The sequence below is a fragment of the Podarcis erhardii genome (genome assembly GCF_964252035.2).
Source record: "Podarcis erhardii genome assembly, chromosome: 2".
Taxonomy (NCBI): domain Eukaryota; kingdom Metazoa; phylum Chordata; class Lepidosauria; order Squamata; family Lacertidae; genus Podarcis; species Podarcis erhardii.
The window spans coordinates 80,484,195-80,498,587 of record NC_138498.1 but is presented as its reverse complement, the minus strand read 5'-3'; the positions used below and the strand labels follow the sequence as shown (position 1 = coordinate 80,498,587).

Sequence of the window (14,393 nt, the reverse complement as noted above, 5' to 3'; positions counted from 1 at the left end):
CAACTAGACAACGACAAGAATCCGCCAACAGCATACAAATCAATATGGCTAACCTGATACAAAAACACCCAACCTACCCCACTCACACATGAAAACAAAGACCACCACAGCCAACAACAAACAAACAACCACACCCTAGGCCAACCCCAACCTCTCTCTCCACCAAAGAAACACAAGCAAATAGTAAGGAGAATCCGCACAAGCGACGCTGACACAAAACCCCACACATACACTAAGTAAAATAGAAACATCCCCACCCAACTCTAGCCTCACTCACCATGCCCCCTCCACCTCTTTTCTTCCTAATGTAACACTAATGTCTCAACAAATGAAACTGATCTGTAGAAAATGTAACTTGAAAATAGAGACATAGCACATACTTTTGTAAACCAAGAAATCTTTAATAATAAAAAACTAAAGAATGTGAACTTTGAAAAACTGCTACAGAAAAGTTTGCATTTATTAATTTTAATAAAGTTGCATTTTTTTATTTACCAAGCTGATATCAGACATTCTACAGTGGGCGCATGCATGCTCCAGCTGCTTCCATAGACAGTTTTAATATATGCAAAAGACAGTTTTCTCTCTCTGACTCTCTCACACACACTTGTCACTCATTCAGTGATGAGGAAGCAGCATACCCCGCCCCCCTTTGACAACAGCAAATGAACTGATTTCAGTGGCCATCCCTGATGCTTGTCCATTTTATGTTCCCTGAATGCCTCTGATTTTACACTGGGGACAGCACAAAAGTGGAGAACACGCTTTTAATCCCCAGCATCTGCAGATGGAGGTGAGAAAGATTCTTGGGGAAATAAAGAATCCTGAAAGAGGTGCTGTTGAGATTGCTGCATTGCATGGGTCTCAAACAAAGATGTGCTCTCCTATGCCCACATTCCCAGCATGTTCAAACTCCTGTCTCAGCAATGTTTACACTGGCTTGGTCATGTCCACAGAATGGAAGATGGCAGGATCCCCAAGGACATGCTCTTTGGGGAGCTGCCTTCAGGCACCAGGCTTGTTGGTGGACCAACTCTGCATTATAAAGGTGTCTGCATATGTGACATGAAGGCTGGCAACATTAATCCTGCTGTGTGGGAATCCCTTGCAGATGACCCACAGTGCCTGGAGACAGGCAGTCAGGGTATATATCAGTGACCAGAGGAGAAATGACAACTGAGAGGAGTGCAGAGAGAAGAAACATCATGGTGCATCTACAACAGTGAAACTGGATGCTTTCATCAGCCCCAGTTGCAATAAAACATGTCTCTCCCATATTGTCCTCTACTGCCACAGCAGGCACTGTAACCTTCCAAAAGTTTCACTTCACCCCTAAAGGTGCACTCCTCCATTGTCTCCCAAGACAGGAGGATGCCAGTCAGGGGGCTGGGTCTGAGGTCCCTTCCAACTCTATAGTTCTATGATTCTGAGTGTAGGTAACGGGTAAAGGACATCTGGATGGTTAAGTCCAGTCAAAGGAGACTATGGGGTTGCGGCGCTCATGTCGCTTTCAGGAAAGGGAGCCAGTGTTTGTCCACAGACAGCTTTCTGGTTTTTTTTTTTATAATATTTTTATTAAGTTTATGAAATACAGAAAAAAGAGATAAAGACAGAAATAGAAAATAAAGTAGAGAAATTACAAATTTCCATAATCCTTTTTTCCAGCACATCTATTGGACTTCCCCACATCCTCCAAACCCTGCATTCTCTGTAATACAAAACATCAGCAATTTGTTAACTTATTTCAAAGCTTATTGTATCTTTCATTTTATCATGTTGCCTAATTTCAGAACTGTTGTAACCCAAATCTTATACGTTTTAGCTTAAACATAATAAAGTTATTTCATTATTCCACCTCTGACTTCTTGTACCTTAATTTCCATTTCATTAATTTACAAATGCTGAAGCTAGAATTTCTAAAAAGTGCATTTTTTAACATTCATACAACTTGTAATGTTTTTTCAAATAGTCTTTAAATTTTTCCCAGTCCTCCTCGATTGTTTCTTCTCCCAAGTCTCGGATTCTGCCAGTCATTTCGGCCAGTTCCATATAGTCCATCAACTGCGTTTGCCATTCCTCCAGCGTGGGTAAATCTTGTGTCTTCCAATGCTTAGCAATCAGGACCCTTGCTGCTGTGGTAGCATACATAAAAAAAATTCTATCTTTCTTAAGTACTCTCTGGTCCACAATGCCCAGAAGAAAGGCCTCCGGTTTCTTAGGTAAGCACAGACAGCTTTCTGGATCATGTGGCCAGAATGATGAAACCACTTCTGGTGCAATGGAACCCAGGACGGAAACCAGAGTGCACGGAAACGCCATTTACCTTCCTGCCACAGCAGTACCTATTTAATTACTTGAAGTGGTGTGCTTTCAGACTGCTAGGTTGGCAGGAGCTGGGCTAGGACAGAGGAATGGGAGCTCACTCCGTCATGGGGATTTGAACCGCCAGCCTTCTGATCGGCAAGCCCAAGAGGCTCAGTGGTTTAGACCACAATGTCACCCGCATCCCTTCTGAGTGTGAGCCATACTGAGGTATATAGACCAATAGTCTACTTCAGTATAGGCCAGTTTCCCATGTCTCACTCATATACAAGCACACAATAATACACATTTACATTGAGAGAAGAGGCAACCGGGTCCACATATGCAATGGGATGCATTCACAGAGTAGCCCTCATATATATTCAATTTTTCCACCAAGGAGCTCAAGGAGGCATCCATTGTTCTCTCCCATCTCCATTTAATCCTCACAACAGCGATGTGATGTAGCTTAGACTGAGAAAGAGGCACATGGGGAGCAGAAGTGACTCACAGAGAACCCTCAAGTGTGTTCTCTACATCTAAGGTATAGGTGGGGACCATTTTGCATGGGGGTTCCATTTCTGGCCCCCGCATCCGTTGGTGGAGCGAGCAAAAGCCACACATCAATTGGATGCACCTAAAATAGTTACTGCTTTTATTTTTTTTATATTTTTCGGTAGTCTCCATTCATCATTTGCCCAAATTAAATCTTAGTATGGTGGAAACCATGGCTTTAACTGCATAGCTAAACCTGGCAAGGAGAGCAAGCAAATGCCTCTACCTGCTTGACTTTGCCAAGCAACTCTGAGGTTGCTTGGTATGCTGAGAACACTGTTACGGGTTTTGAATGGAAGGACAAAGCAGCAATACTTTTGAGATTCAATAAGAACACATTCCTATCTTGCCAGAAAACATTAGCACATCAATTCTGCTGATAACGTTGGATTGATCATCATAGGCAGGAAGCCTGTTCTGTATTTTCTGATACTTACATTAAACCAAAAACATACAAAGTAAAGAGCAGATAAAGAACATTAAAGGCAGAAAAGCCTATTTGGTATCAAATATAAAATCCCTTCCACATGCAAAAATAAGGAGAAAAGAAATCCCTGCAGATTTCAAAGGAAGTTACACAAGTAATCTGGAATGGGCGGCATTACATCTGAGAGCAGAGCAAAAGTAAAGCTTGTATCAATATTCTAAGTATTCTGAAGCGTAGTCATTTGTCATGCCTCTGCAAATAGACAAGATTCTTAAAGTATCAGAGCATTTCATCTTTTTAAAACACATCCAGTCAATTTTTTTTTTATTTTTTAGCTGCATACCTTCAAATGCAGAGTATTTATTGCCATTCTTTAAAGACATTTCTTTCCTGTGTTGCAACAACATAGTAGATGTTCCGTATTTATTGTGTTTCACATAGATCCATATTGAATGCACTTAGAATATAAGGAAATGGCTCAGTTTATTGCCAGCCCTGTAAACTCAGCCTGGCATTTGAGATGTGCCTTACACAAATGAGTGCAAAGTGCTTCCAGACCCTTCACAACCTCTTCAAAAAATACCTGTAGGCTTTGATCATTTGGTTTTCATGTAGAAATATACAGATTACATTTTGTTATAAGCAAAAGGCCATCACACAAGTCACATTTCCTCATTTGTCAGGTATATTTATACGCACACCAATACCCGCCAGCTAATTAAGCAAATACACCACCAAGCTTATTCAGGCAATTAAGAAATACCCTACTATAATAGTTTATTTCTGATCTTAGGGATCTCTGGGGTCCTTGGGGAGAAGGCCAGGATAGATATTTAATAAATACTAAATATGTATGGAGAGAATCCATCAATAGGCTATAAGCCACAGTGTTCTGGGAAATGGTGGTTTAAATTCAGGGTGACTATCCCACAGTTCAGAGACCTGATCTGGACACAAGATCACAATGAATTTGGAACAAGCAGCAAAAAAAGGGGGGGGTGAAATAGTGCTAGGATCAGTAGAGTGCAGTAGCCTGATGGGGATGAAAATTGCCCTCTTCCTGATTTTCAAACTGATCATTTGATGAGCAGATCAGCTGATGAGAGGAGAGAGTATGATAGGTGTCTCCACCCACTTTTGCTGGTGTGTGTGGTCCTAGAAGAGTTGGCTGAAGCTTAATGCAGCCCATGGATAAAAAGAGCCACCCCTCGGTTAAACTAACCATGGTTTTTGTAAGCTTGAGTTCCTGGTTCTGGGGGGAAAGGCAGGGTATAGGATCATAAAAATGTAGAATAGGAAGTGCCTGCGAGGGTCATCAATTCCAACCCTCTGAAGTGCAGGCATCTTTTTGCCCAACATGGGGCTCAAAACCATGACCCCGAGATTAAGAGTCTCATGCTCTATTGGCTGAGCTATCAAATACAGTGGTGGTGATGATTATGATGGTTATAGAAGCGCCAAAGAGGAGGAGTGAGGGAGAAACACACAGGGCCCCTTGCTCATTCTTAATAAACTGTGGTTTATTAATAAACCTGGCTTTGTTAAATAAACTATGGTTTATGAAGTCAATGTTGTTACTTATGAGAGTGAATGAGAAAAAGGCAAGACAGAAATACTCAGATATCCTAAACACATGAGTGCAACTTTCATGTAGATAGCTATTAATACCTTGCTCTGACACCTAAACCTGAACCAAAAGCACTACAGCACAGCCTCCAACATTTCTTTAATGAAAATAGGGACTATTATTCAATATAATAATAATTTTATTTATATGCGACCCATTAAACATTTAAAAACATCCCTATACAGGGCTGTCTTCAGATGTCTTCAAAGGGTTATTCTTTGATGAAAATACAGACATCCTAAGGAAAAACGGGACATTCTGGGATCAAATCAGAAAACAGGATGGCTTCTGTAAATCTGGAACTGTACCTGGAAAAGAGTGTCTGCTACAGCAATCAATATGAATGACCAAGCACCGATTCATTTATATACTTTATGACACAACATCGCAACCCTGCATGGCAAGTCATTTGTATGAAGCTGTTTCACAGGCAGTTTGCTGTGATCTCAGTCATTCTGGGAGAACTGCTCCCCCTTCTTGCTACTCCGCTTTCCCCACTTCCCAGAAAAGAGGAAGGTGAACATGATGAAGAACAGGGAACGGGGATCTTCCTGCATCAACCTTCTTCCAGGGATCGCTTACCAATTGTGGGTGTAGCAAAAGGTGTGGCCAGAAACACACTACTCTCCATCTTCCATCCAGGCAAGCAAGGTTACAGTGCAGGCAGGTAAGGTCACTAGAGGATGGTGCACAGCAGGGCCAGTGAGGGGTATGACCTGGGCAGGGTTCCAAAAGCCAGGCACATTTGGTTGCCAGGCCTAAGGCTCCCCACCCCTGCTAAGAGTATGAATTATTACAAGCCTTTAGTTCAAATATCAACACAGTTGTGGACCACATAATGTTGATATCATCCCTCTCACCTGGAATGATAATCCTGATCAGGGCTTTTTTTCAGCTGGAACTCACCAGAACTCAGTTCTGGCACCTCAGAGGTGAGTGCTATTGCCATTATGTCCTGAACCCCTGGCCTACTTGGCAGCAAGTCAGTATGTCAAGTCCCCAGTTCAAGGTCAAGCCACATGTCCAAAGTCCAAACCAAAGCACAGTCCTGCAGAGATCCTGGAGCATCCAAGTTGAGGCCCATAAACATGGGCAGATAAGCAGCCACAGTCCCTCAGCTCTGCTGCCCTTTTATACTCTGCATGCTGATTGCAGCATCTGGGCTCGATGAGGCATGGGACCCTCACCTGCCCCAAGGCTACACCAGCTGAGGAATCACACACCTCTGTCCAGTGCTAGCAAACCCCACCTGGCCAGCTAGGGAGCAGGGCTGTGGGCCCTTGCCTGCATCAGCTTCCTAGAGTGCTGCTCCGACTGCTCCCTATACCTCAGAACTCACCGTGTTCATGGGGACAGGGACCCCTCTAGCTCTGGTGATGGGTCCTGCTGCTCTGGGTCCTGTGCACTGACCCCCACCCCCTCAACATCCTCCACCCCCCTGTGAGCACTTCCTACACCAACATCACCTTCCCCAGCTTGCCCCGGTGTGTCCCAGTCACAGCTATACCCCTTGCTGGGATCCTCTTCCTCTTCCTCCTCCTCCCCATTGTCCTGCCAGTTCACAACACATTATAAGAGAACAAGGGAGGCATTCATGGTGAGTTCTGACACCTCTTTTTCTAGAAAAATAACACTGATCCTGACCTATATTATGATTGCATCAAAAGGCATCTTGCTTCAACTTATGTGAAGTACCTGGCAAAACTGAGATAAAAATACAATTATTATTATTCATTTATGTTCCTATGTACATTGGGTTGAACTTAAAGCTTAACAAAGATTCTAAAGTAATTGGGTAGATTTGAATGACCTCTATGTGGGTCTAATAACCATTCAAACTTTATGGCCATTGTGATCAAAGAGGGCTGAAAGAGTTAAAGGTTCTCCACAGGTTCAGGAGGTAATCAGCAAAAGAGTTGCCTGGGGCCTCACACAGTACAAGATGTCTCAAAAGCAACAGTACTTAATCCTGTGCAACTCAGCACTGGTGCACTTTGTCATCAAACTACAGGGACACCCATCTCATGATAGATTATTCTCATCTCGGCCAAAAGGAAAATATCAGCTCTTTTTCTCTGCTTGGTATTACTGCTGGGAGTTTTGGGCTATGCGGTTGGTGTCTAGAACTCATTCAACCATCCATCTCAAGGTTACAGTTCAGTACATGTCCTTCTGCTACTTGCCACTAATGGGACCCGCACAGCTTCCGATACCTACTTTCATTCATAAAAATTAAAGTCTGTTCAGAAGTAGGGTGTTTCTTTGAACAATTCTTCCCAATATCAATTAAATTCTTCTAGTCACATTTCATCACTAGCAGCATGTAATCAGGGCTGTTTATATTTTCGCTGTGCTTCTGGATTCAATCCAGGAACAGCAATCATTAGCAAGTAGATTATTTTTTTAAAAAAAGGAAATGTTCAAGCCCTCTAAAACAGGAGATTACTGTAAATTGGAACAGCTTCATGTTAGAGAACACAAAAGGCTGCATGAAACACAGGTAACCAAAGGATAAATACAACTCAGAAAAACATTGCTTCCTCCCAGCACCCTCAGCACAAGGCTAATGGATCAAGAAAAGGGCCATCGTCTCTTTCAAATTTTTATACTTTTCTATAAATTAGTTCACTGAGCAACCATCTCCTGAAAAACATAAATGCGCTCACACTATAGTCTAGCCAAATATCTAGGTAAAGGTAAAGGGACCCCTGACCATTAGGTCCAGTCGTGGCCGACTCTGGGGTTGCGGTGCTCATCTCGCTTTACTGGCTGAGGGAGCCAGTACAGCTTCCGGGTCATGTGGCCAGCACGACTAAGCCGCTTCTGGCAAACCAGAGCAGCGCACGGAAACGCCGTTTACCTTCCCGCTGGAGCGGTACCTATTTATCTACTTGCACTTTGATGTGCTTTTGAACTACTAGGTTGGCAGGAGCAGGGACCGAGCAACGGGAGCTCACCCCGTCGCAGGGATTCAAACCGCCGACCTTCTGATTGGCAAGTCCTAGGCCACCCTGCCAAATATCTAGTGTTGTGCAACTGAGCAGGCAGGCAATTCAGAAGATTATCAGTATCAGGGAAAAGAGGGAAGAAAATCAAATTAAAATATTTTGAACCAATTTTACATTAGATATCTGGCAACAGTTTGTTTATTTATTAAAAACTCATATGGACCCCTCAAAAGGTTCCTGCATACATAGCAGAGCGCTTGGCCTTTTCTCATTCTGAGCACAGATCCTCTTAGAGCCAACTTCCGGATGTGTCACAAGTCATCTGGTAGCACAGAAACTCTAAAATGATGTTCACTAACAATGTTCTTTGTACCGTGATCCTAGCTGGGGAAATGTAGTAGTTTACAATACTGATAAGATATTAGTGGAGCTACACATATGCCCATAGCCTAGTGTTAATTAATTAAGCATATTTATAGCCTGCCTTTCTTTCATTAGGGATGCTTCAGTTATCTCCATCTTCAAATGAGATGAATTTTTAAAGATAAATATGCTCTTGATTCCTGGTCACATTTCATTCTTCATTGTTCTCTCTCTCTTACACACACACACACACACACACACTAATTTCTTTTTAGCATTAAAATAACAAAAATATTATTTTCCCTTCTGTTTCTTTTAAATCGGCAAAGAGCCAAAGCTTAGTAGAGTGTGTGCTTTAGATTCAGAAACTCCTCCCCCCTCTCTGGTTGTGGTTCCCTCTATAGCCAAATGGGAACCAATTGCATGCCCAGGCGCCATGTACATCCTTCTGCACTTAGAATAAAATAGCCACACTTACAGACATTCATTTGGTTCAAATTAGGCCAACTTTATTGATTATAAATGGGAGTGGCTTGGGCTTAAGCATTGGGTACAACCATTATCAACCAACCCACTTGAAGCTCGGTTTTCTCAAGTGTCATCGGACACATATTGAGGGAGTCTATAACATTCATCGCTCACTGGAAGGACAGATCCTGAAGCTGAGGCTCCAATACTTTGGTCACATTATGAAATGAGAAGACTCCCTGGGAAAGACCCTGATGTTGGGAAAGATGGAGGGCACAAGGAGAAGGGGACAACAGAGGACGAGATGGTTGGACAGTGTTCTTGAAACTACTAACATGAGTTTGACCAAACTGTGGGAGGCAGTGGAAGACAGGAGTGCCTGGCATGCTCTGGTTCATGGGATCACAAAGAGTCGGACACGACTAAACAACTAAACAACAACATAACATACATCAAATAGGTGCAACCCCACAGAGAATGTCTTGAGGAGTGCTATGACCCTAGCCACCACCTAGACATCCAGAGAGAAACACCTCCTCCTGGATCCCTTTAATGGGATACCCCAATCCTTGGAGGAGCAGGCAAGGCATACAACCTCCAGCCATGACTATGGCTTTTACCCAGTGCCACCAGCTGGGGCCTTAGTCTTTCCTGTGTAGAAAATTCTGGCTGCTATGTTGAGTTGCTGTTCTGTTGCTTATCAATAAATGCAACTACTGCAATTCTCTCCACTCCTGTGGCTTCCTAGAATTAGGGAAGACTCCTTGCAATGCTTCTGCTAGATACTACGCAGGGAGCCATAGTAATGTGAAGCAACGGGGAACCCCTTCACAATGAAGGGGAAGTTCTTCATAGGAACTGGCATTTATCTGTATCATTCAGTTTTGTCAACCCTGACTGGTAAGGGCTCTTCAGGGTTTCAGAGGGGGGCAATACCAGCCCTACCTGGATGTCGCAGAATGAACCTGGGGCCTTTTACATACAAAGCATGTGCTCTACTGCTGAGCTGCAACCTTTCCCTCCTTCATTCTGCATATGTTCTCAGGATCCATGTCTACATATTGGTGCTCGGTTTGTTGCACATTCACCAGACATAAGAAAAGCCTAGGAGAAGAAGGAGCACAAAGTACATTTCTGGTTCACAGGAACTAAAATTAGAATCATAGAATCATAGAGTTGGAAGAGACCACAAGGGCCATCGAGTCCAACCCCCTGCCAAGCAGGAAACACCATCAGAGCACTCCTGACATATGGTTGTCAAGCCTCTGCTTAAAGACCTCCAAACAAGGAGACTCCACCACACTCCTTGGCAGCAAATTCCACTGTCGAACAGCTCTTACTGTCAGGAAGTTCTTCCTAATGTTTAGGTGGAATCTTCTTTCTTGTACTTGGGAACCATTGCTCCGTGTCCGCTTCTCTGGAGCAGCAGAAAACAACCTTTCTCCCTCCTCTATGTGACATCCTTTTATATATTTGAACATGGCTAAAATTAGAACCAGCTAAAGACAAAAGAACCACACCAGGAGAATTGCAGTGGTTTTTATTACACTTGGTTATAATAAAATAAATTAAAGATACCTGGGGGAACTCTGGACCAGCAATTACCAGCTCCATTGTGTTCCAGGCCAGCCCAATTTGCAGTGGTTGGAAAGCTTCATATATTTCTCAGCAAAATCTTAACTTTGGAGTATCTGATACAGTTCAAAGAAATCCACTCTCATGAAATGGTTTTGAGTTTGCTCATTCGTTTTTATACCCCTAAATCAATGTGGGATCTATATATATGGGTGGGTGGGTACCATGTTCACAGCAGAGGTGGGACAGAAACACTACGACACAGAATGATCATGTTTGCACACCTAACATCATTAACCAGAGGAATGAAGATCACCGGCTGGGATGTGCAGGGAGATTAGGGGGTGAAGCCATGGAGGGCCGTGAAGGGAATCACATTAATCTTAGAGTAGATGAGAAGCCAGTGTAGGGGCATCACATGATAAGAGTGATAAGAAAGGGTTTTATTTTGCCTGTATGAGAAGATGAGGCTGACCCTGCAGAGGACTAGAAAGGAAAATTCTGTAGAGGTCTAGGTGAGAGATAACTAGAGCATGGGCCAGAAGAACAACAAGGAAAGGATATATTAAGGGTGAATGGCAACATTGTCAAAGAAAAAGCCAAGAATACATGAAGAAGGCGGCTTGAGATGAAAGACCAGACATTTGATCTTTGACATATTGAGTATTCCAGCAATAAGATCAGAGAGGCACTTCAAGATGTGGGGTGAGGAGGGTGGTTCAGAGGGGGAGAGGGTTGGTTGTCATCAGTGTTTTAGGGGTTTCTGGGATCTGATGAGGTCATCCAGGGACAGCGTGCAGAGAGAGAAAAGAATAACAGAGAGGGAAAGCAGAGAAAGAGTTTCCACCTGTGGAGACATTGAAAGAATGATTAGACAGGTAGGAGGAGAACCAGATAAGAACAGAGTCACAGACACCCAAAAGGAATCAAGTAGGAGAGAGTAGTTAACTATATCAAAGGCAGTGTAAAGGTCAGGAATGTGGGTCCAATACAGGCTTTCAGCAAGGAGGGCATTGTCAATGATTTGTGACATACAGTACTGTACAATGCTAGTTTCAGTGTAACCAACTCTTGATACACACACAAACTTCGTATATAGCTGTATTTCTGTTATTTTCCCTTGCTCACCATGATCTGTTGTCTTTTTTTATGGTTCTTATATTCACACATCTTGGCTTTGGGGCTACTGTAACTTTTAAACAGACCATATAGTACCTCTCTTTAAATATTATGTGTGTTTGTGTATGCAAGAGTGCATTACGAGTGCTACTTACACCATGTTTGTCTTTTTCAATGACTGTCTTTCATGTCTCTCTGTTTGTTGTCAGCTTCTATCCTGTCTCCAAGGTGCACATTTAGAACCTAATGCCTAAGGGGTGACTCATCTCAACCCAGGGCTTTCTCAGCATCTGTTGGATTCCCCCAGGTGAATTCCTCAGCCCCAAATGCTAGGTAAGGTGTCTTTTGTGATGTATTATTTCAGGAAGGACTTCTGAGAAGTAGCAAGCTATATTGGTGGTAGAAGAAGTGGCCTTCTGTTAACTGGGCACTAGTCTCTTGCACATGGTTTGGAGAACCACTGCCTATACTGATGTCCCATTCTACCTGTGTATAGCAAAACACACGCACTTGAACTATCACAACACCACCCTATTTTGAGGCAGAGCCAGCTCTATATCAAAGGCCAAAATGTAAGAATTGGCCAGGAAGTCAACAACTGAGATCAAACTGGCATCCTTGGCTTTCTCTCCTCCGATTTCCCTGATATGCCCGCCAGAAGAAGTTCTGGTTAAAAGAATACTTTTTATGACAGCGAGGGAGACACAAGAAGCTTCTTGGAAGAGTAACAAAGCTAGAGGAAGGTAGAAAATATCATCTTTTTGTCTTCACAATGGCCCATGCTCCTGTGTAATACTGCTACATAGAATTACCTGGTGCTTCCTGGATATTGTAATCCTTACAACAACCCTGTTAGGTAGACCAGTGGCATTATCACTTATATCACAAATGGGAGGGATTATATCACAAAGTGGGATTCTCAAAACAAAACAAATTCCTTCCAGTAGCACCTTAAAGACCAACTAAGTCAGTTCTTGGTATGAGCTTTCGTGTGCGTGCACACTTCTTCAGATACAGAAACTCAGCTCAGATACAGAAGCTCAGCTTCAGATACAGAAACTCAGCTTCAGATACAGAAACTCAGCTCAGAAACTGTGTATCTGAAGAAGTGTGCATGCACACGAAAGCTCATACCAAGAACTGACTTAGTTGGTCTTTAAGGTGCTACTGGAAGGAATTTGTTTTGTTTTGACTATGGCAGACCAACACGGCTACCTATCTGTAACTGGGATTCTCAAGCATACCTTTTGCCCTTGTCTTCCCTGCTCTGCTCAGAAGAATAGTAGGAAAAGATTATAGATTCATATCTCAACACACCTGACCTTGAGCTCCTTGCAGGAAAAGCAGAATATAAAGTAAGTAAGTAAGTAAGTAAGTAAAGAAAAGAGAGGTCATCTCCAGGGTCTCTGGGCCACTTCTGTGTTGGAGACCACTCATCAGTGACATGGATAGCACACAGTATACGTTACAGGATGAGGAACCCTGCAGCTGACTGGTCGCCATGCCATTTTCCCCAAGTTCAGGGGTGAGTCCCCTTCCCCCTTTAGTTTTCCACCCTAACCTCTAATCAGGCTGGAAACAAAGAAGGGAGCTTTATTTTTCCCCCAACGCTGCCCTGCCCCCAGCTCTGAAGCATCGCTCGATTTACAAATACCGTATCCACCAATCTGTCTCCACCCAGGGAATTGTTTGCAGCAAAGCAACAGCTCAGAAACATTTTGAAGTTCTCTTGTTTTGTTTCCTTCTTTCTCCCCGCCCTTTTCTTGTCCATGTATTTCCTAAATAACGTCAGGGAATATTGTTGCACATCCTCCCCTCCCCCGGTTTAGAACCCTGAAACGATCTTTTCCTGGCTCGTGTAATTTCATACATTCTGCCGCTCTGCAGCAGACTTTATACATGCCAATGGGGTTTCCATCACTTCAGGGAGGGCCAATCGCTTTAACGGTGCTACAAGTTATGAGGCTCAGAGCCTTGGCTTGGGAGAGTTCAGAGCGTGCTATGTTAGGCACCTCTTTAAAGGGTTACAAAGGAGAGCCCAGTTTCGCACCCGAGGCGCCACAATGAGGATTTTTGGTGTTCCAATTCTGTTCGTTACACCTGGGTTGGGAAAAAAAATAAAACCAGTAACTTTACAGGGAGAAGCCGAGTAAAGGAGCTCTGAGACACAGTGCCAGGGAGTGTGTTTCCAGCCTTGGATAGGAGGCGGAGAGGAGGAATGGAGAACAGCAGGGCGATCAGGAGACATAACTTTGGGTCTGGAATTGATCTTTGCTCTAAAGCCTGCGCGGATCTGCTGAAGGTCCATCTGTCCCTCATCAGGGGCTCCCACCACCCTGGCCGCCCCCTCTCTCGTCAATTACACAAACTGGTCTCTCCCCACGCCCACCCCTTTGGTCGCTTAGCTGCTCCACGAAAAAAGACTTACCCCCCAATGCAGGCGCAATCGGCGTGTGCTGTTGCCGCCACCTCCACTGCCTTGTAAAAGGGGGTTTTTTGGGAAACCAGGAGGAGGAGGAGGAGGGGAGGAGGAGGAGGGACTTTTAACACCAAAAAAAAAAAAAGTTACAGGGAAGTTGACCAACTGCACGAATTGTTTATTTAACCTGAAACCCGGAGGCAGTGGCCCATCAATCATCGGTAATTACACCCTGATGCCAAAGCCTTCGGAGACCCCTTGATCTCTCCACACACACCCCGCCCTCCTCCGCCCCATCAACTTTCCACGAAAAGCCAGCCTTGCTGTATTGGTTGAGTTATCAGGGGGTAACGCCTCGCTCCTATTCTGTTTAGCTGGATAAGTTTTATGGGGACGGAGACGTACACAGGACTTATATATATGAACCCCCTGTCAATTTCCCCAGCAGACCGATTCCACCCACGCCCCCGCATTGATTGTTCGGCGGGGGGGGGGGGTCAAAAAAGTGGGGAAAGTGAAAGCAAAGTGCTGGGGGGGGGGCGGATCTGGAACTGTTTCACTGTTTCACTCTGGCATGAAAGGGAAAGAGGT

General features: G+C 43.9%; 1 protein-coding gene across 1 annotated transcript in view; it reads right to left on the bottom strand.

Annotated features, from left to right (window-relative positions):
* The window catches only part of FBLN2 (fibulin 2), a 140,145-nt gene extending 126,261 nt beyond the window's left edge, over positions 1-13,884 (bottom strand). The window contains 1 exon segment of the mRNA XM_081848814.1: positions 13,812-13,884. The gene's annotated coding sequence lies outside the window, so the exon portion shown is untranslated.
* Positions 13,885-14,393: the final 509 nt, after the last annotated feature.